Source organism: Suncus etruscus, chromosome 1 (genome assembly GCF_024139225.1).
Source record: "Suncus etruscus isolate mSunEtr1 chromosome 1, mSunEtr1.pri.cur, whole genome shotgun sequence".
In the NCBI taxonomy this organism is placed as follows: domain Eukaryota; kingdom Metazoa; phylum Chordata; class Mammalia; order Eulipotyphla; family Soricidae; genus Suncus; species Suncus etruscus.
Window position 1 is genome coordinate 134,419,280 of NC_064848.1, and position 13,538 is coordinate 134,432,817.

The following is a 13,538-nucleotide window of genomic DNA, read 5'->3' on the forward strand; positions in this document are numbered from 1 at the left end:
GAAACGTGAAAAAGAAAAGGCATACTTGGTAAAAATAATAAAGTAGGAAATAAACATGACATTTTAAAATGGTTGTGTTAGGGCTGGCTTGGACAAAACACACATCATTTTGGAAAATTATGAAAAGTAGGTTTCAAATGATATGTTAGGACTTAGACTGGTAAATAGAGACTGAAAGGTAATTTTTTTTATTTTCATATATATTAAATCTATGGAAAGATGTTAAAGAAATTATTTAATAAGTAAAAGAAACTCTAGCATGAAGATACAGCATCTGTATTTCCCAGGTAAAATTAATAAAAGGCATAAAAAGAGTGAAATTAAAAGTTACATAATTTAAATTGAGAATCTGCTCCTTATTTTTTAAATTTGTATACATTTTCTGCAATCTGAAAGAAATTTTTCTCTAAACATCATTCATAAACCATAAATTTCTCATAAATTTCAAAAACAGCATTACAATTGCTAAATGCAATTTATATTCATAAATAAGAGGACATTTAATTTTAGATGTCTTACCAATTATAAGTATTTCCCAAGCAGTCGCATATATTGAGCCACTATTAGGACCACAAATTGTTATCAAAATAAATACAGGTTTTGAGAAGGATATATTGGGGGAAAACAATTATAAAAATATTAAGGAAAAATCTAGTATGTGTTTTTAATTTTCACAGTTAAAAGTCTGATTCAATTCTGAGCTCTCTTGATTTTTATATCTAAAACATTCAGATATATATTTTCTCAATGAAAGAAAAGGACCACTGTTATCTTTACTAAAGCTATAAAATTGCCATTTTTCATAGATATTCAACTTAAAAATTCTGAAAGTTGAGGCAGTTACCTGAAGAATGAAAAATAATTGATACTTTATTAAATAAGACAATATCTAATCTTTTTTTTTTTGGAGGGTGGTAGAGTGTCATGCCCTGAGATGCTCAGAATTTACTCCTTTGCACTCAGAACTTACTCTTCGAAGGCTCAGTGAATCCTGTGGATGACAACATCCTTGGCCACGTGCAAGCCAAATGCCCTACCTACTTTGCTATCACCCTACCCCCTAATCCTACTCTTTGAACACCCTCCACTATTCTATATTTCTTCTGCTATGAGTAGACAGCATCTTTAAGTATCATGGTATTATTGGGATTCTATTCAAATCACATGAAGTATAACTAATCATAATGGTTTAACAGCCAAACAAGGACATATGTTTTACCTACCCCTGATATGAAATAATATGACTTACTGTGAGTTTAGCAGATTCAGGATACCATGAAAAATGCAAATTAAAAAGGTGAAACAATTGAACTATTCAGATATTGTTACAGTTGATGGTTAATGGGAAATCTGGTTTATTATAGCACAATGTCCTAAGTACAGAATAAACATCTTTCCAGGAAAATGTTGTTCATTTCCTCTCCATTTCTGCTTCAAGAGATGAAATATTTATGAAGTGAAATGTTTCTGGGTTTTGTCATTCTGGAGAAGCTTGCGTTTTGTCTTTATCCCTTTATCTACTTCTTTAAATAAAATAACTTTATTGATACTATTTGCTTCAGCAAACAAATGTTTCTTATTGACTTGTTGAAGCCAACATATGAGCATAGGTGGCCAATGTCGAGGCAATCCTCACAGTAACAGGAGAGTGAAGGGCTTCCTGACTCTGCTTTTTTCTTGGGAGTGCCTGTTCAATGCCTAAACCTTAGGAATGATTAGAACTGCCTTTAAGGTGACCCTAAAGTGGCGACATGAAGGATCTCTTCAAGAGATCTCATGAAGAGATTAATGAAATAGTAGTAGCAAGAGCAGAAAAGAAAAACCACGGGAGAAATGCAAGAGTAAATAGCTTTGGGAACAACAGAGCCTACTTAATTTACAGAAGGCCTTAACAGCAGAACTAAGGAACTTTTGACAGAATGTAGTTAGCTATTTATTAAGCATATAAACAGCTTAGAAATTTATCTCTGGGGCCGGAGAGATAACATGGAGGTAAGGCATTTGCCTTGCATGCAGAAGGACAGTGGTTTGAATCCTGGCATCCCATATGGTCCCCCGAGCCTGCCAGGAGCGATTTCTGAGCATAGAGCCAGGAGTAACCCCTGAGCGCTGCCAGGTATGACCCCAAAACCAAAAACCAAAAACCAAAAAAAAAAGAAAGAAAAAAAAAAAAAGAAAGAAATTTATCTCTGTACATGGGCTACTTGGTGTTTTCTATTTCTTCTATTTCAGGGGTCCTCAAACGTTTTAAACAGGTGGCCAGTAAACTGTTTCTCAGACCATTGAAGGTCCAGATTATTGTTAAAAAAAATATGAACAATAGTGGCCTTCTGACAGTAGTTTGAGGACCCCTGCTTGAAACCGAGAGGACAAGTCGAGAGACAGAGATAAAAAGGGGACTTGGAGAGTGTGGTGCACATTCCACACATTCTCACTGTGGTCTGGGACTAGTCAGCTGCTAAGCAAGAAAGGCAATGGCGCAAAAATACTAAGAATGCATGCTGAGCGGAATAAATGTCCTGGGCTGGCAGTATGTGGCCCGCCCTTATAGATTGAGGATCTCTGCTTTAGATACATCAACCCTGATTGCATAGCTAAATCTATTCATATTTAAAATTCTGACTACACTCTCTATATCCACAAAATTATGCATAAACTCAGGAAAACAATCTCTAATTTTATATGAATTAGAATAACAACACTTTTCAATTTTCCTAAAATTAAAGTTTATAATTATATATAATATATAGTATATAATTATGACTATAAAATGATTAAATTTGGTTAATTTCCTTACATAAGGATATTATGTTTATAAAATTATGCCAATTACTTTTTTTTGTTAGTCTGACAATATTCTCTGTATAATGTTCAAAATTATTCATGTTTATTTTTTCCATATGATTCTGTATCATGAAGATAGATTCTATATTAACAAGTTTCTTAGTTTCCAATAGACAATTATTTGGCAGTTTTCATTATGAGCAAAATGCTTAGTTTAAGTCAATAGAACACTAATATTGACAATATACTTTATATTAATTTATAAAGCATAAAATGTAACCCTAGACATATATTTAAAGACCTTCATATACTATTTGTATATTATTTATTTTATCCTTAAAAAAAGAATTATTTAGTAATTGCAGCTTTGAAGTAGATGGAATTTTTATTGTATAAAGCTGAATTTTCATTTATATTAATGATTGGTATAAGTAGAAATTACATGATGGTTCCTATTTGTTATTTCTTGTTATTACTGTTTCAAGCTATTTCCTTTCCTTAGAGCAAAAGATTGCAATTAAAATTTACTATTCTTTGTTCAACTGAGAAGGTAAGTAAACATTTATCTAGAGATAAAATAGAAGCATACCTTGAGGTAGAAATAGACTCTCTAAACACACACCCAGATGTGTGCTTTTTTTATTTATGATTTACTTATAGTAACTTTATTTTCAAGAAAGGAAACCTCCAGCTATTCTGTAACAAAAGAAAAGATGCATATTATGATATAAAGATATAATTGGCATATGTGTCTAAAGTAGGAAATGTAAGGACTAAAATTTAAAAATATATTCTCTTGTAAATTTTAATATTTATATTGTAGGGGTCGATGCAGTGTTACAAGGGGTAAGGTGTCAGTCTTGCCCGTGTTACCTAGAATGGACCGCAGTTCTATCCCACAGTGTACCATATGGTCCCTGAAGCCGGGTGTGATTTCTGAGTGCATAGCCAGGGTAACCTGAGCATCACCGGTTAGCCCAAAAACCAAAAAAAAAAAAAAAAAAAGAAAGAAAGAAAGAAAGAAAAAGAGTTATATTATATATGCTCTCTAAATAGAGCATATGTACTTCTTGTTCTGATTTTACTTACTCTTATTTATTATTTCCACATTTCAAGATTATTTTTATACTAAGCTTTTTTTGCTCAACATCAACTCATTTCATATGGTGTCTATTTCTCTCCAGATTTATTCTACAATATCTGTTCAAATCCCACTCCCAAATAACAGATGCTGCTCTTTTTTTTTTTCAATTTACATTTCTAGTAGAGCAATCAAGTTCACTCACCATGTGCTTTAAAGACAGGCCAAAGAAGATTCCCCAGGAGTGAGGTGTACTTACCTGAGAAGTGCATAAATTGAGAAAGTCCTGTAACTTGATAACATTTTTCAGAGCCTGAGGACAGAATTTTTCTAAATAAAATGTAGGTAGGACTGACACTAAAACTAAAACACAGAGTGAAACTGTTGAAAGATTTCTTAGTTATAACACATTTGTCCTGCTGCTTTCAGTATTCTATCTCTATCTATGCTTTTCATCATTGTGAGCTTTATTTGGACCACTTTTAGCTGTTACTTTTCCAGTGTCCAGAATGAAACTCAAGTAATGACAGCTTTTTACCTCTTATGATGATTTAATGTAAAAGAATCTACAAAAGAAAATAAAGAAAGAAAAAAATCAAGTAAAAAAAAAGAGAGAAAGCAATTAAGAAAGCAATTGAAAGAAAGCAATTAAGAGATCAATAGAAAGAAAGAAAAGAATGATGAAGAAAGAAAGTAGTAGTAGTAGTAGTAGTAGTAGTAGTAGTAGTAGTAGTAGTAGTAGAAGAAGAAGAAGAAGAAGAAGAAGAAGAAGAAGAAGAAGAAGAAGAAGAAGAAGAAGAAGAAGAAGAAGAAAGGATTCATCAAAAATCAAGGCAGAGAAATATAAAAGAAAAAGAAAAACTTATTTGAATATTTATCCCCAGTGTTTCTAGGGCTAAATTCTTTATTTATATATATAAAAAGTATCAATAAACTCTTTTAACTCTATAAAAGTATGAAAGTCTTAGCATAGCTTAGATCTTATTTTAAATATCTAATAGCAAAAATATTTTGGGATTCTTTTCTCCTATTTAAATGTAAGTCTCTATATCAAGGCAAATAACTATGTGCTTTGCAAACAAAACAGCTTAAAAGCTAAAAAAAAATGAGCGGTGTGGATAAAAGAGTAATATCTGCCACAGAGGCAGATTGCAGAAGATGAGAGGGCACTTGCTTACTGGGGAAGAGATGGTGTTGGACTATTCTGTAAAATTCAACTAACAAATTTTTTAAGTCTGTATCTCAACAGTGATTAAATTAAATAAATTGATATGTATCCTGGAGATACCTCCAATTTGAAGTCATTTTCCCTATTAAGCTTGACCTGATAAAGAGCAATAATAATAATAATAATAACAACAATAACAATAACCAACAAGAAATCTGTGGTGTGTGATAAGAAGTTGTAAGAAATAGTATGCATTAAACTCTAAATCTAGAACTCACATACAGTGTACAGACATTGTCTCCTGAAGCGTAGCAGTGATAGCGATGGGGTAATGTGTCCCAGTGTTGCTACTTTGTTCCAGTGGTAAAACCTAATAAAGCGAAGTCAAGAAATTCTAGCTGCCACAATGTAGTCAATATTCTGTTGATACACAACACAGCAGAGAAGGTTGGAAATATATCTAAATAACAGATGAAGAACATTAACTCAGTTGCCCCTTACTAAAAGATATAAGGAAATGTTGACACTCTGGTGGACTAAACAATGTTTGTGGCAAATCCTTCTCCTTTGGATGTTAACTGCCAAATTCACCATGACTGCAACATCTGGGAGTTTTACTTGAAGCATTGTGTGTAATTTAGAGAGATTGTTCTTATTCAATGAAAAGGTGGTGAAAGGAGTGATACTAAATGTGATTTATTAAAACATTATTTCTATATAATTATTATATTTTACACATAAACATCTATTTTCTCTTTAAAAGGTAAGCCTTTGTAACTGAAACATTTTATTTTCCGTGTTATCCCCTTATAGCAAAATAAGTGTAAAATGATAAGAATAGAATGATTTGTAATGAAGAAAATATTTCAAAGGGAATATTTTCCCATCTGTAATTATTTTGCCAGTGTCTATATTGCATGAAAAACAACACAGTTTTAGGGCATCGAAAGCTGTGTTAATGACCAGCTATATTTCTAAAGAAGCAAATGCCAGAAAAGCATAGCAAGGAAGTAAAATCAAATTGAGTTTAAATAAATACAATAAATGTACTGCCTATATTTGGAACAAATGAACAGATTGTGCAGAACAAATGAATAAATATACACAAGAGATAAACATACTTATACCACATAGTCTAAAACATACTTAATTTTTCCTTTATTTCAAAATTTGTTGACTTAACTACTAAACACTATTGTAACTATAGAAGTCTCAGAATATATATTCTATGGGGCTTTCTATATGCTCAAAATAGAGTGGACATTATATTACATGCTAAATAATATTACAGAAATATTATTTAACCATTATTTTTTCAGAAAAAATATGCAGTTTAAAATTATGTCAATGAGCAAAATAAATATTGGAAGGAATTGTTTACCTCTTGTATTTCTTTATTTCCTAGACAACATTCATTGCTTTGGTGCTGTAATTTAACAAAAATTCATCCAATCTCTAAAACAATCTTCCTTTATGTGAAATAACAAGGGATCAGAATTTTGTTAACAATACTAAAACAGAACAACTAAGAAGCTCTCCAATAGTCTTGAGTGTGGAATAGGCAATCCACTAAGTTACATACATACAGCAGTTTTACACATAGATTCTTAAACCTCATTCTACATTATATTGTTATAGGAAATAATATTATATTTCACTTGAGGAAATAAAATATCATTTATAATTAATTAACCCTAGGGTTGTTACCAATCTCACCTAAATAAAATATATTCAGAATCATAGTTTAATGTTTCACATTAAATGATAGAAGTGACAAGATTATTTTATCTATTAGAATTAAATGATGAATGTTAGATACAAACTTATTTTCATGAGGTAAGATTGTTTTAATTTATGATCTAATTTACTTAATTCTAGATATTTGTTCATCATCTTACATGCCTTAAACCTTATTATACCTATAGTAAATGTATTGTTTCATAAATAAAAAAGATGAGATTCAGAGAAGGAAGATTGATTTTCTCAAATCAAAAGATATTTCCATTTACTTATAGCTAACACATAAAAATCAAAATAACTAAGCATGAGTACCCAAGTATTGAAATAGCAGTTAAAATAATTGTCTACTCTAAGCTTAACTATTGAATATTTCTCTTATTCAAACTTAAAAAGTACCTAAATATAACCCATATAACAATAGTTTAAATATAGGATATAGCTCCTTTGGTTATATGAAAGAGAAATATTGCCATATCTTTATAATGAATGAAGTAAAATATTTCACTATAATTTACCTTTTTATTTCCTTATACTGGGACAAATTATAACCATGGGAATTTTTAAAACATCCCAAAAGCCCCCTCTTAGATACATCATGGTTATATAGTAGTTAGCTACTACTATTAATATGTTAAATATTCTCTGTAAGTTATTACAAAAGTTGATTATTAACATAACATGAGTGAAATTAAATGTTTTTATTAAAAATAAACACATAAACTTTGTGTTGTGTCCCAAAAGAAACCTAATAGTCAAAGCAATTCTGAGAAGAAAAATGAAAAATGATAGATATCACGTGCATTGACTTGTAACTGAAAAATCCAGAAATAAAAATTAAAACAAGGGTATATTAAAATAAAACAGGCATACAAACACTGAAATAAAATATCAAGTCTAGAAATAAAATTACACATATATTTAATCTCCATTAAACATAAAAAGAAACATGTTATTAATGGAAAAACAAAAACATAACAGATGGTGTTAGGAAAACTGTATTGTTAGCTACAAGAACAGAAATTATATTACTATTTAAAAATACATACTCACATAATTGAATTTTAAAACATATAGTAGACCCATTGCTATAAAATACATAGAATAAATATAAGCCTAATACCCTCTAGACCTCAATATCAGGAATGTATTTAGAAACTCAACACCTAGAGCAAGATAAACTAAAATAAACAAATGTGGCCATGTCACATTAAGGAACTTTTTAGAAATAAAAGTAACAACCACAAAACTGAAAACACAATTCAAACATCTGGGAGAGTATGTTGACATATCATACATTTGACAAAGTACTAATAAAATATAAAGAACTAAAACACTACAAAATAAAAAAATAAGCATCCCTATTTAAAATGAGAAATCAAAAATGAATATTCTTCAAAAGGAGTAAGGAGATGGATCAGAAATACAATGGGTAGAGTATTTGCCTTGCATATTGCTGACCCAGTTTCAATCTCTGGAATCACATGTGTTTCCCTGAGCATTGCTGGGGATAATTATTGAGCGTAGAGCTAGGAGTAAGCCCTGAGAACAGTCAAATGAGACTCAAAAATAAAAATTAAGAAACATATATAAAAGGCATACATATGGACCAAAGACATCACTTATATTTTTAACAACACTTATTAGCAGAATGTAAATCAAAATCACACTGAGATATCACCTTCTTTTCTTGAAATAGTCTATTTCAAAATTATGAAAAACAAATTTCAGCAAAATGCAGGTAAATTTTTTAAATCTTCTAAGAATTTTAATAGTAATAGCTGCACTGTTTGTTTGTATAAACTTAAATTTGTGTAGTTATTACTATTAAAATTCTTAGAAGATTAAAAAATTTAGTAAAAATAGCAATTTTATGATAAAAATTGTATATGATTTAATGATTCTAATTTGAACAAAATTTTAATATGTAAACAAAGCACTTCAAATGTTATGAACTTGACTATGTTTAATTTGAATAATTAACTCACAAAATCTATATTATAGCAATATCAATAATAGGAAACTTAATTTAAATGTTTTAATCATCAATATATATTACTTTTATATATAATATTTATTCAATCATAGTGACTTACATATATTTCACAGTAATATTTTATGTATATATTAACATTGAATCTGGGAATTTCCATCTCCAAATTTGTCCTTCCTCCACCCCTGTCCCTATCTTGCTTCCCATATCAATATATATTTTATTATACATTTTCTCTTTTTTTCAATTTATGTATTTAAATTTTGATTTCTTTTTTTTTTTTGGTCACACATGGTGGTGCTCAGGAGTTATTTCTGGTTCTGTGCTAAGAATTCACTCAAGGCAGGCTTGCTGATCATCTGAAATGCTAAGGATTGAACATAGATCAGCTGTGTGCAAGGCAAACGCCCACCCACTGCACTATTGCTCTAGCTTTAAATAAACTTAAAATCTATATTCTTGTCTTAGTTATTTCTGTGAATGAAATTTGAGGGGAAAGTAGTAAACTTTTCTTGGACTGGCTTATAGTAAGTAAATGCAAAATTATCATTCCCCATTTTTGATTGAGTGAAATGAACTTCAGCTACATAAGGAGCATGTTACACAAAGATAGAGTTTGATTAATTATAGGTGTGGGTGTTGTATAATAGTAATGGCTAATATTAAATGAAGTAACAGATCACACAGTCCAGAAAAATCTTAAATTGTTCATCTATTTTAACTCACAGAATAATAAATTTGAGTTATTGTCCCATAAAGTTTATTTAAAACACTTTCTTTTTTTTAATTTTTATTGTGCCCAAAGTGAAATACAAATCTTTCACAGTGATATTTAAGGCACATAGTGACAATAAATGAGGGGCAATCCCAAGACCAATATTGACTTCAATCCCACCTATTCCCAGCAAACATTCCATATCTCCCTCCTTTAACCCTGAGAATGCTAGTGTAATTAGCTGGTCCCCACTTGTACAACTTGTTGTAGATTGGGTATCAATTCTGTTGCCATTGACTCTCCCTCTGACTTATTTCACTCAGCATAATAGATTCCATATACATCCATGTATAGGAAAATTTAATGACTACATCTCTTCTGATGGCTGCATAATATTCCACTGTATATATGTACCACAGTTTCTTTAGCCATTCATTTATTATTATCATCTAGGCTGTTTCCAGAGTCTGGCTATTGTAAATAGTGCTGCAATGAATATAGGTGTGAGGAAGGGATTTTTGAATTGTACTTTTGTGTTCCTAGGGTATATCCCTAAAAGTGGTATAGCTGGATTGTATGGGAGCTCAACTTCCAGATTTTGGAGAAATCTCCATATCGCTTTTCACAAAGGTTGGACCAGACGGCATTTCCACCAGCAGTGAATAAGAATTCTTTTCTCTCCACATTCCTGCCAGCACTGCTTGTTCTCATTCTTTCTGTTGTGTGCCAATCTCTGTGGCGTGAGATGGTACCTCATAATTGTTTTGATTTGCATTTCCCTGGTGATTAGTGATGTGAAGCATTTTTTTATGTGCCTTTTAGCCATTTGTATTTCTTTTTTGTCAAAGTGTTCATTTCTTCTCCCCATTTTTTAATTAGGTTAGATTTTTTTTTTTGTTTTGTTTTTGGGCCACACCCGGCGGTGCTCATGGGTTACTCCTGGCTGTCTGCTCAGAAATAGCTCCTGGCAGGCACGGGGGACCATATGGGACACCGGGATTCCAACCAACCACCTTAGGTCCTGGATCAGCTGCTTGCAAGGCACACACCGCTGTGCTATATCTCCGGGCCCTAGATGTTATCTTAATGTCCATTTTTTTCCCTATTATTACTGGTGTATAAGAAGGCCAATGATTTCTGTGTGTTAATTTTGTAGCCTGCCACCTAAATATATGAATCTATTGTTTCTAGAAGCTTTTTGGTAGAGTCTTTAGGGGTTTCTAAGTAGAGTGTCATTCATCTGCAAACAGTGAGAGTTTGAATTCTTCCTTTCCTATCTGGATTCTAATTAGAATTAGGATTCTATCCTAATTTTTGATAAAGGAGCAATAAATCCTAAATGGAAAAAGGAAAGCCTCTTCAATAAGTGGTGTTGGCACAACTGGTTAGCCACTTGCAAAAAAGTGAATTAGAACCTCAGCTAACACCAAGTATGAAGGTAAAATCCAAATGGATTAAAGACCTTAATTAATCAGACCTGAAACCATAAGGTATATAAAACAACATGTAGGTAAAACAATCCATGACATTGAGACTAAAGGCATCTTTAAGGAGGAAACAGCACTCTCCAAACAAGTGGAAGCAGAAATAAACAGATGGGACTATATTAAGATGGGAAGCTTTTGCACCTCAAAGGAAATAGTGTCCAGAATACAACAGCCAACTAAGGAGTGGGAGAAACTATTCACCCAATACCCATTAGATAAGGGGCTAATATCCAAAATATACAAGGCACTGACAGAACTTTACAAGAAAAAAAAATCTGATCCCATCAAAAAGTGGGGAGAAGAAATGGACAGACACTTTGACAAAAAAGAAATACAATACAAAAATACAATACAAAGATTCCTTTCTTATACCTATATTCATTGCAGCGTTGTTTACAATACCAGACTCTGGAAACAGCCTAGATTCCCCTCAATAGATGAATGGTTAAAGAAAATATGGTACATATACAAAATGGAATATTATCAGCCATCAGAAGAGATGAAGTCATAAAATTTTCCTATACATCGATGGATATGGAATCTATTATGCTGATTGAAATAAGTCAGAGGGAGAGAGATAAACACAGAATAGTCTCACTCATCTATGGGTTTTGAGAAAAATGAAAAACATTTGTGTAATGATTCTTAGAGACAAAATAGAGGAGGACTGGATGGTCCAGCTCCTGACATGAAGCTCACCACAAGGATCATTTAGTGCAGTCACAAAAATAATTACATTGAGAACTATCATAACAAAATGTGACTGAATGAGGGAAGTAGAAAGCCTGTATAGAGTACAGGTCTGTGTGGGGTAGTGATTATATATATAATCAAAAAAGAAAGAAAGAAAAGATAAGGCCTCCCAATTCTTTCAACAGGCTGTGTTCTTTACACTGACTGTATAGAAAAAGGAGGTACAGTAAATGCACCCCATATACACCTCAACCCAAGTCCTTTGCCTGGTCTGTATTGTGAATTGGGGGACAAAAAATGATAACAACTCCATTCACATTAGTGTCACACAAACTCAAATAATTAGGAGTCAACTTAAATAAAGATGTAAAGGACCTATACAAAGAAAACTATAAAACCCTGCTCCAAGATATAAGAGAAGACACACGGAAATGGAAACACATACCCTGCTCTTGGATTGGCAGGATTAACATAATTAAAATGGCAATACTCCCCAAAGCATTGTACAGATTTAATGTGATTCCTTTAAAGATACCCATGACATTCTTAAAAAAGTGGTTCAAACACTTCTGAAATTCTTTTGGAACAATAAACACATATGAATAGCTAAAGCAATCCTTAGGAAAAGAAATATGAGAGGCATTATTTTCCCCAATTTTAAACTGTATTACAAAGCAATAGTTATCATAACAGCATGGTATTGGAATAAAAATAGACCCTCAGATTAATTTTTATTTTTAATATTTTTATATAAACACCAGAATTACAAGGTTGTTCATAATACGTTTGTTTTCCACAACAAAAGTTGTTCTTGATTAAATAACAGATATACAGTGTATAACAAACTTTACCAGTGATCATTTCCTGCCACCAATGTCAACTGTTTCCCCGCTCACCCTCCCTAATGCCCTGTTTCCTCCCACCTACCCTCTCTTTCCTGCCTCTGGAGCAGACAAAATTCTGCTGTCATTCTTCCTCTCTCTCATTTACTCTTAACCTTCTCTTTTTTGTGTGACATTGTAGTTTATACTACTGCAAATGAAGATTTGCCATGAATGTCCTTTCCTAAATAGAACTTCTCTACTCTTGATACATTCTCTTGTTTTTGTGGTTAGTTAGCTACCTACCATGAAATGAACTTCCTGATATATTTTTTTTTTTTTTGGTTTTTCAGGCCACACCCGTTAGATGCTCAGGGGTTACTCCTGGCTATGAGCTCAGAAATTGCCCCTGGCTTGCGGGGACCATATGGGACACCGGGGAATCGAACCGTGGTCCTTTCCTTGGCTAGCGCTTGTAAGGTATACACCTTACCTCTAGCGCCACCTCGCCGCCCCGAACTTCCTGATTTTAATCTCTATTTTCTCTACATAATATACTCACTGTCTTTTGTTTTCATTATATTATATTATACAGATGAGTAAGATTATTTTATATTTATCCTTTTCCCTCTACTCATTTCAATCAGCATAATTTTTTCATGTCCAAGCATGTATAAGCAAATTTCTTGAATTAATTTTGTCTAATATCTGTACAGTATTCCATTGTGAAGATATACCACTGTTTCTTTAGCTTCTCATCTCTTGCTGGGCACCTGGGTTACTTCCAGTTTCTGGCTAAAATGCTGCAATGAACATAGTTTATGCAGTTTGTGTGTGTGTGTGTGTGTGTGTGTGTGTGTGTGTGTGTGTGTGTGTGTTTGTGTGTGTTCCTAGGGTATATCCATAAAAGTGGTATTTCTGGATCATATGGGAGATCAGTTTCCATTTTTAAGAAATATGTTTTACAGAAAATTTGGAGCAGATAACATTCCCAGAGCAGTGAATGAGTCCCTTTCACATCACATTTGCTCTAGCACAGGTTATTATTGTTCTTTATGA

The 13,538-nt window shown here is 32.2% G+C and overlaps 1 non-coding gene across 1 annotated transcript; it reads left to right on the forward strand.

Moving 5' to 3' along the window:
• The first annotated feature begins 11,821 nt into the window (after positions 1-11,821).
• Positions 11,822-11,954, forward strand: LOC126031366 (small nucleolar RNA SNORA51). Its single transcript, XR_007503285.1, has one exon. It is a non-coding gene; the product is annotated as a small nucleolar RNA SNORA51 (small nucleolar RNA).
• Positions 11,955-13,538: the final 1,584 nt, after the last annotated feature.